The sequence below is a fragment of the Aquarana catesbeiana genome, linkage group LG01 (assembly GCF_042186555.1).
Source record: "Aquarana catesbeiana isolate 2022-GZ linkage group LG01, ASM4218655v1, whole genome shotgun sequence".
Taxonomy (NCBI): Eukaryota; Metazoa; Chordata; class Amphibia; order Anura; family Ranidae; genus Aquarana; species Aquarana catesbeiana.
The window spans coordinates 17,282,430-17,300,068 of NC_133324.1; the positions used below are offsets into that span (position 1 = coordinate 17,282,430).

General features: G+C 42.8%; 10 non-coding genes across 10 annotated transcripts; all 10 read left to right on the forward strand.

The window, feature by feature from the left end:
* Positions 1–118: 118 nt before the first annotated feature.
* TRNAT-CGU (transfer RNA threonine (anticodon CGU)) lies at positions 119–190 on the forward strand. The gene has a single exon. It is a non-coding gene; the product is annotated as a tRNA-Thr (tRNA).
* A 1,479-nt stretch (positions 191–1,669) lies between these two features.
* TRNAT-CGU (transfer RNA threonine (anticodon CGU)) lies at positions 1,670–1,741 on the forward strand. Its single transcript has one exon. It is a non-coding gene; the product is annotated as a tRNA-Thr (tRNA).
* Positions 1,742–3,215: 1,474 nt separating this feature from the next.
* Positions 3,216–3,287, forward strand: TRNAT-CGU (transfer RNA threonine (anticodon CGU)). Its single transcript has one exon. It is a non-coding gene; the product is annotated as a tRNA-Thr (tRNA).
* A 1,474-nt stretch (positions 3,288–4,761) lies between these two features.
* TRNAT-CGU (transfer RNA threonine (anticodon CGU)) lies at positions 4,762–4,833 on the forward strand. The gene has a single exon. It is a non-coding gene; the product is annotated as a tRNA-Thr (tRNA).
* Positions 4,834–6,307: 1,474 nt separating this feature from the next.
* On the forward strand, positions 6,308–6,379 carry TRNAT-CGU (transfer RNA threonine (anticodon CGU)). Its single transcript has one exon. It is a non-coding gene; the product is annotated as a tRNA-Thr (tRNA).
* Positions 6,380–7,853: 1,474 nt separating this feature from the next.
* TRNAT-CGU (transfer RNA threonine (anticodon CGU)) lies at positions 7,854–7,925 on the forward strand. Its single transcript has one exon. It is a non-coding gene; the product is annotated as a tRNA-Thr (tRNA).
* Positions 7,926–12,792: 4,867 nt separating this feature from the next.
* On the forward strand, positions 12,793–12,864 carry TRNAT-CGU (transfer RNA threonine (anticodon CGU)). Its single transcript has one exon. It is a non-coding gene; the product is annotated as a tRNA-Thr (tRNA).
* Positions 12,865–14,341: 1,477 nt separating this feature from the next.
* On the forward strand, positions 14,342–14,413 carry TRNAT-CGU (transfer RNA threonine (anticodon CGU)). The gene has a single exon. It is a non-coding gene; the product is annotated as a tRNA-Thr (tRNA).
* Positions 14,414–15,884: 1,471 nt separating this feature from the next.
* TRNAT-CGU (transfer RNA threonine (anticodon CGU)) lies at positions 15,885–15,956 on the forward strand. Its single transcript has one exon. It is a non-coding gene; the product is annotated as a tRNA-Thr (tRNA).
* Positions 15,957–17,430: 1,474 nt separating this feature from the next.
* On the forward strand, positions 17,431–17,502 carry TRNAT-CGU (transfer RNA threonine (anticodon CGU)). Its single transcript has one exon. It is a non-coding gene; the product is annotated as a tRNA-Thr (tRNA).
* The last annotated feature ends 137 nt before the right edge of the window (positions 17,503–17,639 follow it).

Here is a 17,639-nt window from a genome sequence, read left to right on the forward strand (position 1 = left end):
CTGTGACCTTATCTCTATCTCTTCCACTTTACTAAATATCGTCTTTGAAATCAAACAATGGATGGAAGATTCACATTGTGTTCTCACAGGATGACATAACACTGTCAGTCCTATAGAGGGCGCAGTGGCCAAGTGGTAAGGCGTTGGTTTCGTAAACCAAAGATTGTGGGTTCAATCCCCATCTGTGCCTCAATCTTTATACCCAACCTATTCTACTGAGTGCTATAAACATTTGTGGTAACGATAATCTGTGTGAGCTCAGCTTCTTTCTATAAGAATTTTAAGACCACAGATGACATAACAGTGTAAAATTGGTCAGCAACAGAACAATTATACTGAGCAAGACTAGTCCCAAATGTACTGGAGAGAAAGAGCAAAGATTGGGCTTTACTACAAGAATTAGGTTACAGCAGTGCAAGTGCAGCCAGCAGCAGGATATTAATAATCATGGATATTAGGTGTAACTGGTGTATGCCCAACTTTTATTTTATCTGGAGAGGGAGAATGTGGAGAATGTGAGTGATATAAAGTGAGGTGGTTTAGGTGTACACTGTACTGCACTTAGGTTCTTTTACAGCAGTACAAAAAAACAAACACAAATAAAAGGTTCTCACGCCAAACATAACTTGTGTGCATTCTCACAGGGTGACATACAAAGCTGTGCCCTACAGAGGGCGCAGTGGCCCAAGTGGTAAGGCGTTGGTCTCGTAAATCAGATCATGGGTTCAATCCCCATCTGTGTATCAATCTTTATATCCAACCGAACGCTGTAAACATTTGTGATTATGGATGAATAGTGAGCCATTTCACACCTCTTTTAGTTAGGTTTTTCCTCCAATTGTAAGGACATTTGTTCAGACTGGAACAACAAATACCAATTAACAACTTCCCTACCGGTTTCTATACATATACGGCGGCAGGATGGCTTTCCTTCACGAATAGCCGTATATGTACGATGCTCCTTTTAAGAGCCATAGCAGGCATGCGTGCTGCACGGCACGGGGACTCGATGTGCGTGGCCAGCAGGAATGATCACCAACAGCGACCTGCGATTGCAGGCATGAGAGCTGCAACAAGGATTTGTGTGTGTAAACCCTGTTCTGACAGGGGAGGAGAAACAGATCGTCTGTTCCTACTAAGTAGGAACAGCGATCTGGCTCCACCTACAGTCAGTCACTTCCCCTAACAGTTTGAAACACTCATAGGGAACACATTTAACCCCTTGATTGCCCCCTAGTGTTAACCCCTTCCCTACCAGTGACATTTACACAGCAATTAATGCATTTTTATAGCTCTGATCGCTGTGTAAATGTCGCTGGTCCTAAAAATGTGTCCGATGTGTCCGCCGCAATGTCGCAGGTCCGTTAAAAAATCGCAGATCGCCGCCATTACTGGTAAAAAAAAAAAAATAATAAAAATGCCATAAAACTATCCCCTATTTTGTAGACGACGCAGCGACGCATTGCCGATTCGCAAAAAGTGCTCTGGTCAGGAAAGGGGGTAAAATCTTCTGGGGCTGAAGCGGTTAAAAAATAGACCCAGGTCTTCGTCTGTGACCTTATCTCTTATCTCTTCCACTTTACTAAATATCATCTTTGAAATCAAACAATGGATGGAAGATTCACATTGTGTTCTCACAGGATGACATAACACTGTCAGTCCTATAGAGGGCGCAGTGGCCAAGTGGTAAGGCGTTGGTCTCGTAAACCAAAGATCGTGGGTTCAATCCCCATCTATGCCTCAATATTTATACCTAATCTACTGAGTGCTATAAACATTTGTGGTAACGATAATCTGTGTGAGCTCAGCTTCTTTCTATAAGAATTATAAGACCACAGATGACATAACAGTGTAAAATTGGTCAGCAACAGAACAATTATACTGAGCAAGACTAGTCCCAAATGTACTGGAGAGAAAGAGCAAAGATTGGGCTTTACTACAAGAATTAGGTTACAGCAGTGCAAGTGCAGCCAGCAGCAGGATATTAATAATCATGGATATTAGGTGTAACTGGTGTATGCCCAACTTTTATTTTATCTGGAGAGGGAGGTGTGGAGAATGTGAGTGATATAACGTGAGGTGGTTTAGGCGTACACTGTACTGCACTTAGGTTCTTTTACAGCAGTACAAAAAAACAAACACAAATAAAAGGTTCTCACGCCAAACATAACTTGTGTGCATTCTCACAGGGTGACATACAAAGCTGTGCCCTACAGAGGGCGCAGTGGCCCAAGTGGTAAGGCGTTGGTCTCGTAAATCAGATCATGGGTTCAATCCCCATCTGTGTATCAATCTTTATATCCAACCGAACGCTGTAAACATTTGTGATTATGGATGAATAGTGACCCATTTCACACCTCTTTTAGTTAGGTTTTTCCTCCAATTGTAAGGACATTTGTTCAGACTGGAACAACAAAAACCAATTAACAACTTCCCTACCGGTTTCTATACATATACGGCGGCAGGATGGCTTTCATTCACGAATAGCCGTATATGTACGATGCTCCTTTTAAGAGCCATAGCAGGCATGCGTGCTGCACGGCACGGAGACTCGATGTGCGTGGCCAGTAGGAATGATCACCGACAGCGACCCGCGATTGCAGGCATGAGAGGTGCAACGAGGATTTGTGTGTGTAAACCCTGTTCTGACACTGGAGGAGAAACAGATCGTCTGTTCCTACTAAGTAGGAACAGCGATCTGGCTCCACCTACAGTCAGTCACTTCCCTTAACAGTTTGAAACACTCCTAGGGAACACATTTAACCCCTTGATTGCCCCCTAGTGTTAACCCCTTCCCTACCAGTGACATTTACACAGCAATTAATGCATTTTTATAGCTCTGATCGCTGTGTAAATGTCGCTGGTCCTAAAAATGTGTCCGATGTGTCCGCCGCAATGTCGCAGGTCCGTTAAAAAATCGCAGATCGCCGCCATTACTGGTAAAAAAAAAAATAATAATAAAAATGCCATAAAACTATCCCCTATTTTGTAGACGACGCAGCGATGCAGTGCCGAATCGCAAAAAGTGCTCTGGTCAGGAAAGGGGGTAAAATCTTCTGGGGCTGAAGCGGTTAAAAAATAGACCCAGGTCTTCGTCTGTGACCTTATCTCTTATCTCTTCCACTTTACTAAATATCGTCTTTGAAATCAAACAATGGATGGAAGATTCACATTGTGTTCTCACAGGATGACATAACACTGTCAGTCCTATAGAGGGCGCAGTGGCCAAGTGGTAAGGCGTTGGTCTCGTAAACCAAAGATCGTGGGTTCAATCCCCATCTATGCCTCGATACTTATACCTAATCTACTGAGTGCTATAAACATTTGTGGTAACGATAATCTGTGTGAGCTCAGCTTCTTTCTATAAGAATTATAAGACCACAGATGACATAACAGTGTAAAATTGGTCAGCAACAGAACAATTATACTGAGCAAGACTAGTCCCAAATGTACTGGAGAGAAAGAGCAAAGATTGGGCTTTACTACAAGAATTAGGTTACAGCAGTGCAAGTGCAGCCAGCAGCAGGATATTAATAATCATGGATATTAGGTGTAACTGGTGTATGCCCAACTTTTATTTTATCTGGAGAGGGAGGTGTGGAGAATGTGAGTGATATAACGTGAGGTGGTTTAGGCGTACACTGTACTGCACTTAGGTTCTTTTACAGCAGTACAAAAAAACAAACACAAATAAAAGGTTCTCACGCCAAACATAACTTGTGTGCATTCTCACAGGGTGACATACAAAGCTGTGCCCTACAGAGGGCGCAGTGGCCCAAGTGGTAAGGCGTTGGTCTCGTAAATCAGATCATGGGTTCAATCCCCATCTGTGTATCAATCTTTATATCCAACCGAACGCTGTAAACATTTGTGATTATGGATGAATAGTGACCCATTTCACACCTCTTTTAGTTAGGTTTTTCCTCCAATTGTAAGGACATTTGTTCAGACTGGAACAACAAAAACCAATTAACAACTTCCCTACCGGTTTCTATACATATACGGCGGCAGGATGGCTTTCATTCACGAATAGCCGTATATGTACGATGCTCCTTTTAAGAGCCATAGCAGGCATGCGTGCTGCACGGCACGGAGACTCGATGTGCGTGGCCAGTAGGAATGATCACCGACAGCGACCCGCGATTGCAGGCATGAGAGGTGCAACGAGGATTTGTGTGTGTAAACCCTGTTCTGACACTGGAGGAGAAACAGATCGTCTGTTCCTACTAAGTAGGAACAGCGATCTGGCTCCACCTACAGTCAGTCACTTCCCTTAACAGTTTGAAACACTCCTAGGGAACACATTTAACCCCTTGATTGCCCCCTAGTGTTAACCCCTTCCCTACCAGTGACATTTACACAGCAATTAATGCATTTTTATAGCTCTGATCGCTGTGTAAATGTCGCTGGTCCTAAAAATGTGTCCGATGTGTCCGCCGCAATGTCGCAGGTCCGTTAAAAAATCGCAGATCGCCGCCATTACTGGTAAAAAAAAAAATAATAATAAAAATGCCATAAAACTATCCCCTATTTTGTAGACGACGCAGCGATGCAGTGCCGAATCGCAAAAAGTGCTCTGGTCAGGAAAGGGGGTAAAATCTTCTGGGGCTGAAGCGGTTAAAAAATAGACCCAGGTCTTCGTCTGTGACCTTATCTCTTATCTCTTCCACTTTACTAAATATCGTCTTTGAAATCAAACAATGGATGGAAGATTCACATTGTGTTCTCACAGGATGACATAACACTGTCAGTCCTATAGAGGGCGCAGTGGCCAAGTGGTAAGGCGTTGGTCTCGTAAACCAAAGATCGTGGGTTCAATCCCCATCTATGCCTCGATACTTATACCTAATCTACTGAGTGCTATAAACATTTGTGGTAACGATAATCTGTGTGAGCTCAGCTTCTTTCTATAAGAATTATAAGACCACAGATGACATAACAGTGTAAAATTGGTCAGCAACAGAACAATTATACTGAGCAAGACTAGTCCCAAATGTACTGGAGAGAAAGAGCAAAGATTGGGCTTTACTACAAGAATTAGGTTACAGCAGTGCAAGTGCAGCCAGCAGCAGGATATTAATAATCATGGATATTAGGTGTAACTGGTGTATGCCTAACTTTTATTTTATCTGGAGAGGGAGGTGTGGAGAATGTGAGTGATATAACGTGAGGTGGTTTAGGCGTACACTGTACTGCACTTAGGTTCTTTTACAGCAGTACAAAAAAACAAACACAAATAAAAGGTTCTCACGCCAAACATAACTTGTGTGCATTCTCACAGGGTGACATACAAAGCTGTGCCCTACAGAGGGCGCAGTGGCCCAAGTGGTAAGGCGTTGGTCTCGTAAATCAGATCATGGGTTCAATCCCCATCTGTGTATCAATCTTTATATCCAACCGAACGCTGTAAACATTTGTGATTATGGATGAATAGTGACCCATTTCACACCTCTTTTAGTTAGGTTTTTCCTCCAATTGTAAGGACATTTGTTCAGACTGGAACAACAAAAACCAATTAACAACTTCCCTACCGGTTTCTATACATATACGGCGGCAGGATGGCTTTCATTCACGAATAGCCGTATATGTACGATGCTCCTTTTAAGAGCCATAGCAGGCATGCGTGCTGCACGGCACGGAGACTCGATGTGCGTGGCCAGTAGGAATGATCACCGACAGCGACCCGCGATTGCAGGCATGAGAGGTGCAACGAGGATTTGTGTGTGTAAACCCTGTTCTGACACTGGAGGAGAAACAGATCGTCTGTTCCTACTAAGTAGGAACAGCGATCTGGCTCCACCTACAGTCAGTCACTTCCCTTAACAGTTTGAAACACTCCTAGGGAACACATTTAACCCCTTGATTGCCCCCTAGTGTTAACCCCTTCCCTACCAGTGACATTTACACAGCAATTAATGCATTTTTATAGCTCTGATCGCTGTGTAAATGTCGCTGGTCCTAAAAATGTGTCCGATGTGTCCGTCGCAATGTCGCAGGTCCGTTAAAAAATCGCAGATCGCCGCCATTACTGGTAAAAAAAAAAATAATAATAAAAATGCCATAAAACTATCCCCTATTTTGTAGACGACGCAGCGACGCAGTGCCGAATCGCAAAAAGTGCTCTGGTCAGGAAAGGGGGTAAAATCTTCTGGGGCTGAAGCGGTTACAAAATAGACCCAGGTCTTCGTCTGTGACCTTATCTCTTATCTCTTCCACTTTACTAAATATCGTCTTTGAAATCAAACAATGGATGGAAGATTCACATTGTGTTCTCACAGGATGACATAACACTGGCAGTCCTATAGAGGGCGCAGTGGCCAAGTGGTAAGGTGTTGGTCTCGTAAACCAAAGATCGTGGGTTCAATCCCCATCTGTGCCTCAATCTTTAAACCTAATCTACTGAGTGCTATAAAGATTTGTGGTAACGATAATCTGTGTGAGCTCAGCTTCTTTCTATAAGAATTATAAGACCACAGATGACATAACAGTGTAAAATTGGTCAGCAACAGAACAATTATACTGAGCAAGACTAGTCCCAAATGTACTGGAGAGAAAGAGCAAAGATTGGGCTTTACTACAAGAATTAGGTTACAGCAGTACAAGTGCAGCCAGCAGCAGGATATTAATAATCATGGATATTAGGTGTAACTGGTGTATGCCCAACTTTTATTTTATCTGGAGAGGGAAGTGTGGAGAATGTGAGTGATATAACGTGAGGTGGTTTAGGCGTACACTGTACTGCACTTAGGTTCTTTTACAGCAGTACAAAAAAACAAACACAAATAAAAGGTTCTCACGCCAAACATAACTTGTGTGCATTCTCACAGGGTGACATACAAAGCTGTGCCCTACAGAGGGCGCAGTGGCCCAAGTGGTAAGGCGTTGGTCTCGTAAATCAGATCATGGGTTCAATCCCCATCTGTGTATCAATCTTTATATCCAACCGAACGCTGTAAACATTTGTGATTATGGATGAATAGTGACCCATTTCACACCTCTTTTAGTTAGGTTTTTCCTCCAATTGTAAGGACATTTGTTCAGACTGGAACAACAAAAACCAATTAACAACTTCCCTACCGGTTTCTATACATATACGGCGGCAGGATGGCTTTCATTCACGAATAGCCGTATATGTACGATGCTCCTTTTAAGAGCCATAGCAGGCATGCGTGCTGCACGGCATGGAGACTCGATGTGCGTGGCCAGTAGGAATGATCACCGACAGCGACCCGCGATTGCAGGCATGAGAGGTGCAACGAGGATTTGTGTGTGTAAACCCTGTTCTGACAGGGGAGGAGAAACAGATCGTCTGTTCCTACTAAGTAGGAACAGCGATCTGGCTCCACCTACAGTCAGTCACTTCCCCTAACAGTTTGAAACACTCCTAGGGAACACATTTAACCCCTTGATTGCCCCCTAGTGATAACCCCTTCCCTACCAGTGACATTTACACAGCAATTAATGCATTTTTATAGCTCTGATCGCTGTGTAAATGTCGCTGGTCCTAAAAATGTGTCCGATGTGTCCGCCGCAATGTCGCAGGTCCGTTAAAAAATCGCAGATCGCCGCCATTACTGGTAAAAAAAATAAATAATAATAAAAATGCCATAAAACTATCCCCTATTTTGTAGACGACGCAACGACGCAGTGCCGAATCGCAAAAAGTGCTCTGGTCAGGAAAGGGGGTAAAATCTTCTGGGGCTGAAGCGGTTAAAAAATAGACACAGGTCTTCGTCTGTGACCTTATCTCTATCTCTTCCACTTTACTAAATATCGTCTTTGAAATCAAACAATGGATGGAAGATTCACATTGTGTTCTCACAGGATGACATAACACTGTCAGTCCTATAGAGGGCGCAGTGGCCAAGTGGTAAGGCGTTGGTTTCGTAAACCAAAGATTGTGGGTTCAATCCCCATCTGTGCCTCAATCTTTATACCCAACCTATTCTACTGAGTGCTATAAACATTTGTGGTAACGATAATCTGTGTGAGCTCAGCTTCTTTCTATAAGAATTTTAAGACCACAGATGACATAACAGTGTAAAATTGGTCAACAACAGAACAATTATACTGAGCAAGACTAGTCCCAAATGTACTGGAGAGAAAGAGCAAAGATTGGGCTTTACTACAAGAATTAGGTTACAGCAGTGCAAGTGCAGCCAGCAGCAGGATATTAATAATCATGGATATTAGGTGTAACTGGTGTATGCCCAACTTTTATTTTATCTGGAGAGGGAGAATGTGGAGAATGTGAGTGATATAAAGTGAGGTGGTTTAGGTGTACACTGTACTGCACTTAGGTTCTTTTACAGCAGTACAAAAAAACAAACACAAATAAAAGGTTCTCACGCCAAACATAACTTGTGTGCATTCTCACAGGGTGACATACAAAGCTGTGCCCTACAGAGGGCGCAGTGGCCCAAGTGGTAAGGCGTTGGTCTCGTAAATCAGATCATGGGTTCAATCCCCATCTGTGTATCAATCTTTATATCCAACCGAACGCTGTAAACATTTGTGATTATGGATGAATAGTGAGCCATTTCACACCTCTTTTAGTTAGGTTTTTCCTCCAATTGTAAGGACATTTGTTCAGACTGGAACAACAAATACCAATTAACAACTTCCCTACCGGTTTCTATACATATACGGCGGCAGGATGGCTTTCCTTCACGAATAGCCGTATATGTACGATGCTCCTTTTAAGAGCCATAGCAGGCATGCGTGCTGCACGGCACGGGGACTCGATGTGCGTGGCCAGCAGGAATGATCACCAACAGCGACCTGCGATTGCAGGCATGAGAGCTGCAACAAGGATTTGTGTGTGTAAACCCTGTTCTGACAGGGGAGGAGAAACAGATCGTCTGTTCCTACTAAGTAGGAACAGCGATCTGGCTCCACCTACAGTCAGTCACTTCCCCTAACAGTTTGAAACACTCATAGGGAACACATTTAACCCCTTGATTGCCCCCTAGTGTTAACCCCTTCCCTACCAGTGACATTTACACAGCAATTAATGCATTTTTATAGCTCTGATCGCTGTGTAAATGTCGCTGGATAGTGTGAGCTCAGCTTCTTTCTATAAGAATTATAAGACCACAGATGACATAACAGTGTAAAATTGGTCAGCAACAGAACAATTATACTGAGCAAGACTAGTCCCAAATGTACTTGAGAGAAAGAGCAAAGACTGAGGCTTTACTACAAGAATTAGGTTACAGCAGTGCAAGTACAGCCAGCAGAAGGATATTAATAATTGTGGACATTAGGTGTAACTGGTGTATGCCTAACTTTTATTTTATCTGGAGAGGGAGGTGTGGATAATGTGAGTGATATAACGTGAGGTGGTTTAGGTGTACACTGTACTGCACTTAGGTTCTTTTACAGCAGTGCAAAAAAACAAACACAAATAAAAGGTTCTCATGCCAAACATAACTTGTGTGCATTCTCACAGGGTGACATTCAAAGCTGTGCCCTACAGAGGGCCCAGTGGCTAAGTGTTAAGGCGTTAGTCTCGTAAATTAGATCATGGGTTCAATCCCCATCTGTGTATCAATCTTTATATCCAACCGAACGCTGTAAACATTTGTGATTATGGATGAATAGTGAGCCATTTCACACCTCTTTTAGTTTGTAAGGACATTTGTTCAGACTGGAACAACAAATACCAATTAACCACTTCCCTACCGGCTTCTATACATATACGGCGGCAGGATGGCTTTCCTGCACGAATCGCCGTATATGTACGATGCTCCTTTTAAGAGCCATAGCAGGCATGCCTGCTGCACGGCGGGGGGACTTGATGTGCGTGGCCAGCGGGAACGATCGCCGACGGCCACTCGCGATTGCAGGCATGAGAGCTGCAACGAGGATTTGTGTGTGTAAACCCTGTTCTGACAGGGGAGGAGAAACAGATCGTCTGTTCCTACTAAGTAGGAACAGCGATCTGGCTCCACCTACAGTCAGTCACATCCACTAACAGTTTGAAACACTCCTAGGGAACACATTTAACCCCTTGATTGCCCCCTAGTGTTAACCCCTTCCCTACCAGTGACATTTACACAGTAATTAATGCATTTTTATAGCTCTGATCGCTGTGTAAATGTCGCTGGTCCTAAAAATGTGTCCGATGTGTCCGCCGCAATGTCGCAGGTCCGTTAAAAAATCGCAGATCGCCGCCATTACTGGTAAAAAAAAAAAAAGAATAATAAAAATGCTATAAAACTATCCCCTATTTTGTAAATGCTATAACTTTTGCGCAAACCAATCAATATATGCTTATTGCGATTTTTTTTTTACCAAAAATATGTAGAAGAATACATATCGGCCTAAACTGAGGAAAAAATGTGTTTTTTATATATTTTTTGGGGATATTTATTATAGAAAAAAGTAAAAAATATTGCTTTTTTTCAAAATTGTCTGTCTTTTTCTGTTTATAGCGCAAATTATAAAAACCGCAGAGGTGATCAAATACCACCAAAAGAAAGCTCTATTTGTGGGGGAAAAAGGGATGTAAATTTTGTTTAGGTACAACGTCGCATGACCACGCAATTGTCAGTTAAACAACACAGTGCTGAATCTCAAAAAGTGCTCTGGTCAGGAAAGGGGGTAAAATGTTCTGGGGCTGAAGCAGTTAAAAAATAGACCCAGGTCTTCGTCATTGACCTTATCTCTTATCTCTTCCACTTTACTAAATATCGTCTTTGAAATCAAACAATGGATGGAAGATTCACATTGTGTTCTCACAGGATGTCATATTTATTATTATTATTATTATACAGGATTTATATAGCGCCGACAGTTTACGCAGCGCTTTACAACAACATTAGGGCAGACAGTACAAGTACAATACAATTCAATACAGGAGGAATCAGAGGGCCCTGCTCGTTAGAGCTTACAATCTAGGACATATCACTGTCAGTCCAATAGAGAGTGCAGTGGCCAAGTGGTAAGGCGTTGGTCTAGTAAACCAAAGATCGTGGGTTCAATCCCCATCTGTGCCTCAATCTTTATACCTAATCTACTGAGTGCTTTAAACATTTGTGGTAACGATAATCTGTGTGAGCTCAGCTTCTTTCTATAAGAATTATAAGACCACAGATGACATAACAGTGTAAAATTGGTCAGCAACAGAACAATTATATTGAGCAAGACTAGTCCTAAATGTGCTGGAGGGAAAGAGCAAAGACTGGGGCTTTACTACAAGAATTAGGTTACAGCAGTGCAAGTGCAGCCAGCCGCAGGATATTAATAAGCATGGATATTAGGTGTAACTGGTGTATGCCTAACTTTTATTTTATCTGGAGAGGGAGGTGTGGATAATGTGAGTGATATAACGTGAGGTGGTTTAGGTGTACACTGTACTGCACTTAGGTTCTTTTACAGCAGTACAAAAAAACAAACACAAATAAAAGGTTCTCATGCCAAACATAACTTGTGTGCATTCTCACAGGGTGACATACAAAGCTGTGTGCTACAGAGGGCGTAGTGGCCAAGTGTTAAGGCGTTGGTCTCGTAAATCAGATCATGGGTTCAATCCCCATCTGTGTATCAATCTTTATATCCAACCGAACGCTGTAAACATTTGTGATTATGGATGAATAGTGAGCCATTTCACACCTCTTTTAGTTAGGTTTTTTCCTCCAATTGTAAGGACATTTGTTCAGACTGGAACAACAAATACCAATTAACCACTTCCCTACCGGCTTCTATACATATACGGCGGCAGGATGGCTTTCCTGCACGAATCGCCGTATATGTACGATGCTTCTTTTAAGAGCCATAGCAGGCATGCCCGCCGCACGGCGGGGGGGACTTGATGTGCGTGGCCAGCGGGAACGATCGCCGACGGCCACCTGCGGTTGCAGGCATGAGAGCTGCAACGAGGATTTGTGGGTGTAAACCCTGTTCTGACAGGGGAGGAGAAACAGATCGTCTGTTCCTACTAAGTAGGAACAGCGATCTGGCTCCACCTACAGTCAGTCACATCCCCTAACATTTTGAAACACTCCCAGGGAACACATTTAACTCCTTGATTGCCCCCAAGTGTTAACCCCTTCCCTACCAGTGACATGTACACAGCAATTAATGCATTTTTATAGCTCTGATCGCTGTGTAAATGTCGCTGGTCCTACAAATGTGTCCGATGTGTCCTCCGCAATGTCGCAGTCCCGCTAAAAAATCGCAGATCGCCGCCATTACTGGTAAAAAAAAAAAAAAAAGAATAATAAAAATGCCATAAAACTATCCCCTATTTTGTAGACGCTATAACTTTTGCGCAAACCAATCAATATATGCTTATTGCGATTTTTTTTTTACTAAAAATATGTAGAAGAATACATATCGGCCTAAACTGAGGAAAAAATGTGTTTTTTATATATTTTTTGGGGATATGTATTATAGAAAAAATAAAAAATATTGCTTTTTTTCAAAATTGTCTGTCTTTTTCTGTTTATAGCGCAAAATATAAAAACCACAGAGGTGATCAAATATCACCAAAAGAAAGCTCTATTTGTGGGGGAAAAAGGGATGTAAATTTTGTTTGGGTACAACGTCGCATGACCACGCAATTGTCAGTTAAACGACGCAGTGCTGAATCGCAAAAAGTGCTCTGGTCAGGAAAGGGGGTAAAATCTTCTGGGGCTGAAGCGGTTAAAAAATAGACCCAGGTATTCGTCTGTGACCTTATCTCTTATCTCTTCCACTTTACTAAATATCGTCTTTGAAATCAAACAATGGATGGAAGATTCACATTGTGTTCTCACAGGATGACATAACACTACCAGTCCAACAGAGGGCGCAGTGGCCAAGTGGTAAGGTGTTGGTCTCGTAAACCAAAGATCGTGGGTTCAATCCACATCTGTGCCTCAATCTTTATACCCAACCTAATCTACTGAGTGCTATAAACATTTGTGGTAACGATAATCTGTGTGAGCTCAGCTTCTTTCTATAAAAATTATAAGACCACAGATGACATAACACTGTAAAATTGGTCAGCAACAGAACAATTATACTGAGCAAGACTAGTCCCAAATGTACTGGAGAGAAAGAGCAAAGATTGGGCTTTACTACAAGAATTAGGTTACAGCAGTGCAAGTGCAGCCAGCAGCAGGATATTAATAATCATGGATATTAGGTGTAACTGGTGTATGCCCAACTTTTATTTTATCTGGAGAGGGAGGTGTGGAGAATGTGAGTGATATAACGTGAGGTGGTTTAGGTGTACACTGTACTGCACTTAGGTTCTTTTACAGCAGTACAAAAAAACAAACACAAATAAAAGGTTCTCACGCCAAACATAACTTGTGTGCATTCTCACAGGGTGACATACAAAGCTGTGCCCTACAGAGGGCGCAGTGGCCCAAGTGGTAAGGCGTTGGTCTCGTAAATCAGATCATGGGTTCAATCCCCATCTGTGTATCAAGCTTTATATCCAACCGAACGCTGTAAACATTTGTGATTATGGATGAATAGTGACCCATTTCACACCTCTTTTAGTTAGGTTTTTCCTCCAATTGTAAGGACATTTGTCCAGACTGGAATAACAAATACCAATTAACAACTTCCCTACCGGTTTCTATACATATATGGCGGCAGGATGGCTTTCCTTCACGAATAGCCGTATATGTACGATGCTCCTTTTAAGAGCCATAGCAGGCATGCGTGCTGCACGGCACGGGGACTCGATGTGCGTGGCCAGCAGGAATGATCACCGACGGCGACCTGCGATTGCAGGAATGAGAGCTGCAACAAGGATTTGTGTGTGTAAACCCTGTTCTGAAAGGGGAGGAGAAACAGATAGTCTGTTCCTACTAAGTAGGAACAGCGATCTGGCTCCACCTACAGTCAGTCACTTCCCCTAACAGTTTGAAACACTCCTAGGGAACACATTTAACCCCTTGATTGCCCCCTAGTGTTAACCCCTTCCCTACCAGTGACATTTACACAGCAATTAATGCATTTTTATAGCTCTGATCGCTGTGTAAATGTCGCTGGCCCTAAAAATGTGTCCGATGTGTCCGCCGCAATGTCGCAGGTCCGTTAAAAAATCGCAGATCGCCGCCATTACTGGTAAAAAAAAATAATAATAAAAATGCCATAAAACTATCCCCTATTTTGTAGACGACGCAGCGATGCAGTGCCGAATCACAAAAAGTGCTCTGGTCAGGAAAGGGGGTAAAATCTTCTGGGGCTGAAGCGGTTAAAAAATAGACCCAGGTCTTCGTCTGTGACCTTATCTCTTATCTCTTCCACTTTACTAAATATCGTCTTTGAAATCAAACAATGGATGGAAGATTCACATTGTGTTCTCACAGGATGACATAACACTGTCAGTCCTATAGAGGGCGCAGTGGCCAAGTGGTAAGGCGTTGATCTCGTAAACCAAAGATCGTGGGTTCAATCCCCATCTGTGCCTCAATCTTTAAACCTAATCTACTGAGTGCTATAAAGATTTGTGGTAACGATTATCTGTGTGAGCTCAGCTTCTTTCTATAAGAATTATAAGACCACAGATGACATAACAGTGTAAAATTGGTCAGCAACAGAACAATTATACTGAGCAAGACTAGTCCCAAATGTACTGGAGAGAAAGAGCAAAGATTGGGCTTTACTACAAGAATTAGGTTACAGCAGTGCAAGTGCAGCCAGCAGCAGGATATTAATAATCATGGATATTAGGTGTAACTGGTGTATGCCCAACTTTTATTTTATCTGGAGAGGGAGGTGTGGAGAATGTGAGTGATATAACGTGAGGTGGTTTAGGTGTACGCTGTACTGCACTTAGGTTCTTTTACAGCAGTACAAAAAAACAAACACAAATAAAAGGTTCTCACGCCAAACATAACTTTTGTGCATTCTCACAGGGTGACATACAAAGCTGTGCCCTACAGAGGGCGCAGTGGCCCAAGTGGTAAGGCGTTGGTCTCGTAAATCAGATCATGGGTTCAATCCCCATCTGTGTATCAATCTTTATATCCAACCGAACGCTGTAAACATTTGTGATTATGGATGAATAGTGACCCATTTCACACCTCTTTTAGTTAGGTTTTTCCTCCAATTGTAAGGACATTTGTTCAGACTGGAACAACAAATACCAATTAACAACTTCCCTACCGGTTTCTATACATATACGGCGGCAGGATGGCTTTCCTTCACGAATAGCCGTATATGTACGATGCTCCTTTTAAGAGCCATAGCAGGCATGCGTGCTGCACGGCACGGGGACTCGATGTGCGTGGCCAGCAGGAATGATCACCGACGGCGACCTGTGATTGCAGGCATGAGAGCTGCAACGAGGATTTGTGTGTGTAAACCCTGTTCTGAAAGGGGAGGAGAAACAGATCGTCTGTTCCTACTAAGTAGGAACAGCGATCTGGCTCCACCTACAGTCAGTCACTTCCCCTAACAGTTTAAACACTCCAAGGGAACACATTTAACCCCTTGATTGCCCCCTAGTGATAACCCCTTCCCTACCAGTGACATTTACACAGCAATTAATGCATTTTTATAGCTCTGATCGCTGTGTAAATGTCGCTGGTCCTAAAAATGTGTCCGATGTGTCCGCCGCAATGTCGCAGGTCCGTTAAAAAATCGCAGATCGCCGCCATTACTGGTAAAAAAAAATAATAATAAAAATGCCATAAAACTATCCCCTATTTTGTAGACGACGCAGCGATGCAGTGCCGAATCGCAAAAAGTGCTCTGGTCAGGAAAGGGGGTAAAATCTTCTGGGGCTGAAGCGGTTAAAAAATAGACCCAGGTCTTCGTCTGTGACCTTATCTCTTATCTCTTCCACTTTACTAAATATCGTCTTTGAAATCAAACAATGGATGGAAGATTCACATTGTGTTCTCACAGGATGACATAACACTGTCAGTCCTATAGAGGGCGCAGTGGCCAAGTGGTAAGGCGTTGGTCTCGTAAACCAAAGATCGTGGGTTCAATCCCCATCTATGCCTCAATATTTATACCTAATCTACTGAGTGCTATAAACATTTGTGGTAACGATAATCTGTGTGAGCTCAGCTTCTTTCTATAAGAATTATAAGACCACAGATGACATAACAGTGTAAAATTGGTCAGCAACAGAACAATTATACTGAGCAAGACTAGTCCCAAATGTACTGGAGAGAAAGAGCAAAGATTGGGCTTTACTACAAGAATTAGGTTACAGCAGTGCAAGTGCAGCCAGCAGCAGGATATTAATAATCATGGATATTAGGTGTAACTGGTGTATGCCCAACTTTTATTTTATCTGGAGAGGGAGGTGTGGAGAATGTGAGTGATATAACGTGAGGTGGTTTAGGCGTTCACTGTACTGCACTTAGGTTCTTTTACAGCAGTACAAAAAAACAAACACAAATAAAAGGTTCTCACGCCAAACATAACTTGTGTGCATTCTCACAGGGTGACATACAAAGCTGTGCCCTACAGAGGGCGCAGTGGCCCAAGTGGTAAGGCGTTGGTCTCGTAAATCAGATCATGGGTTCAATCCCCATCTGTGTATCAATCTTTATATCCAACCGAACGCTGTAAACATTTGTGATTATGGATGAATAGTGACCCATTTCACACCTCTTTTAGTTAGGTTTTTCCTCCAATTGTAAGGACATTTGTTCAGACTGGAACAACAAAAACCAATTAACAACTTCCCTACCGGTTTCTATACATATACGGCGGCAGGATGGCTTTCATTCACGAATAGCCGTATATGTACGATGCTCCTTTTAAGAGCCATAGCAGGCATGCGTGCTGCACGGCACGGAGACTCGATGTGCGTGGCCAGTAGGAATGATCACCGACAGCGACCCGCGATTGCAGGCATGAGAGGTGCAACGAGGATTTGTGTGTGTAAACCCTGTTCTGACACTGGAGGAGAAACAGATCGTCTGTTCCTACTAAGTAGGAACAGCGATCTGGCTCCACCTACAGTCAGTCACTTCCCTTAACAGTTTGAAACACTCCTAGGGAACACATTTAACCCCTTGATTGCCCCCTAGTGTTAACCCCTTCCCTACCAGTGACATTTACACAGCAATTAATGCATTTTTATAGCTCTGATCGCTGTGTAAATGTCGCTGGTCCTAAAAATGTGTCCGAGGTGTCCGCCGCAATGTCGCAGGTCCGTTAAAAAATCGCAGATCGCCGCCATTACTGGTAAAAAAAAAAATAATAATAAAAATGCCATAAAACTATCCCCTATTTTGTAGACGACGCAGCGATGCAGTGCCGAATCGCAAAAAGTGCTCTGGTCAGGAAAGGGGGTAAAATCTTCTGGGGCTGAAGCGGTTAAAAAATAGACCCAGGTCTTCGTCTGTGACCTTATCTCTTATCTCTTCCACTTTACTAAATATCGTCTTTGAAATCAAACAATGGATGGAAGATTCACATTGTGTTCTCACAGGATGACATAACACTGTCAGTCCTATAGAGGGCGCAGTGGCCAAGTGGTAAGGCGTTGGTCTCGTAAACCAAAGATCGTGGGTTCAATCCCCATCTATGCCTCAATACTTATACCTAATCTACTGAGTGCTATAAACATTTGTGGTAACGATAATCTGTGTGAGCTCAGCTTCTTTCTATAAGAATTATAAGACCACAGATGACATAACAGTGTAAAATTGGTCAGCAACAGAACAATT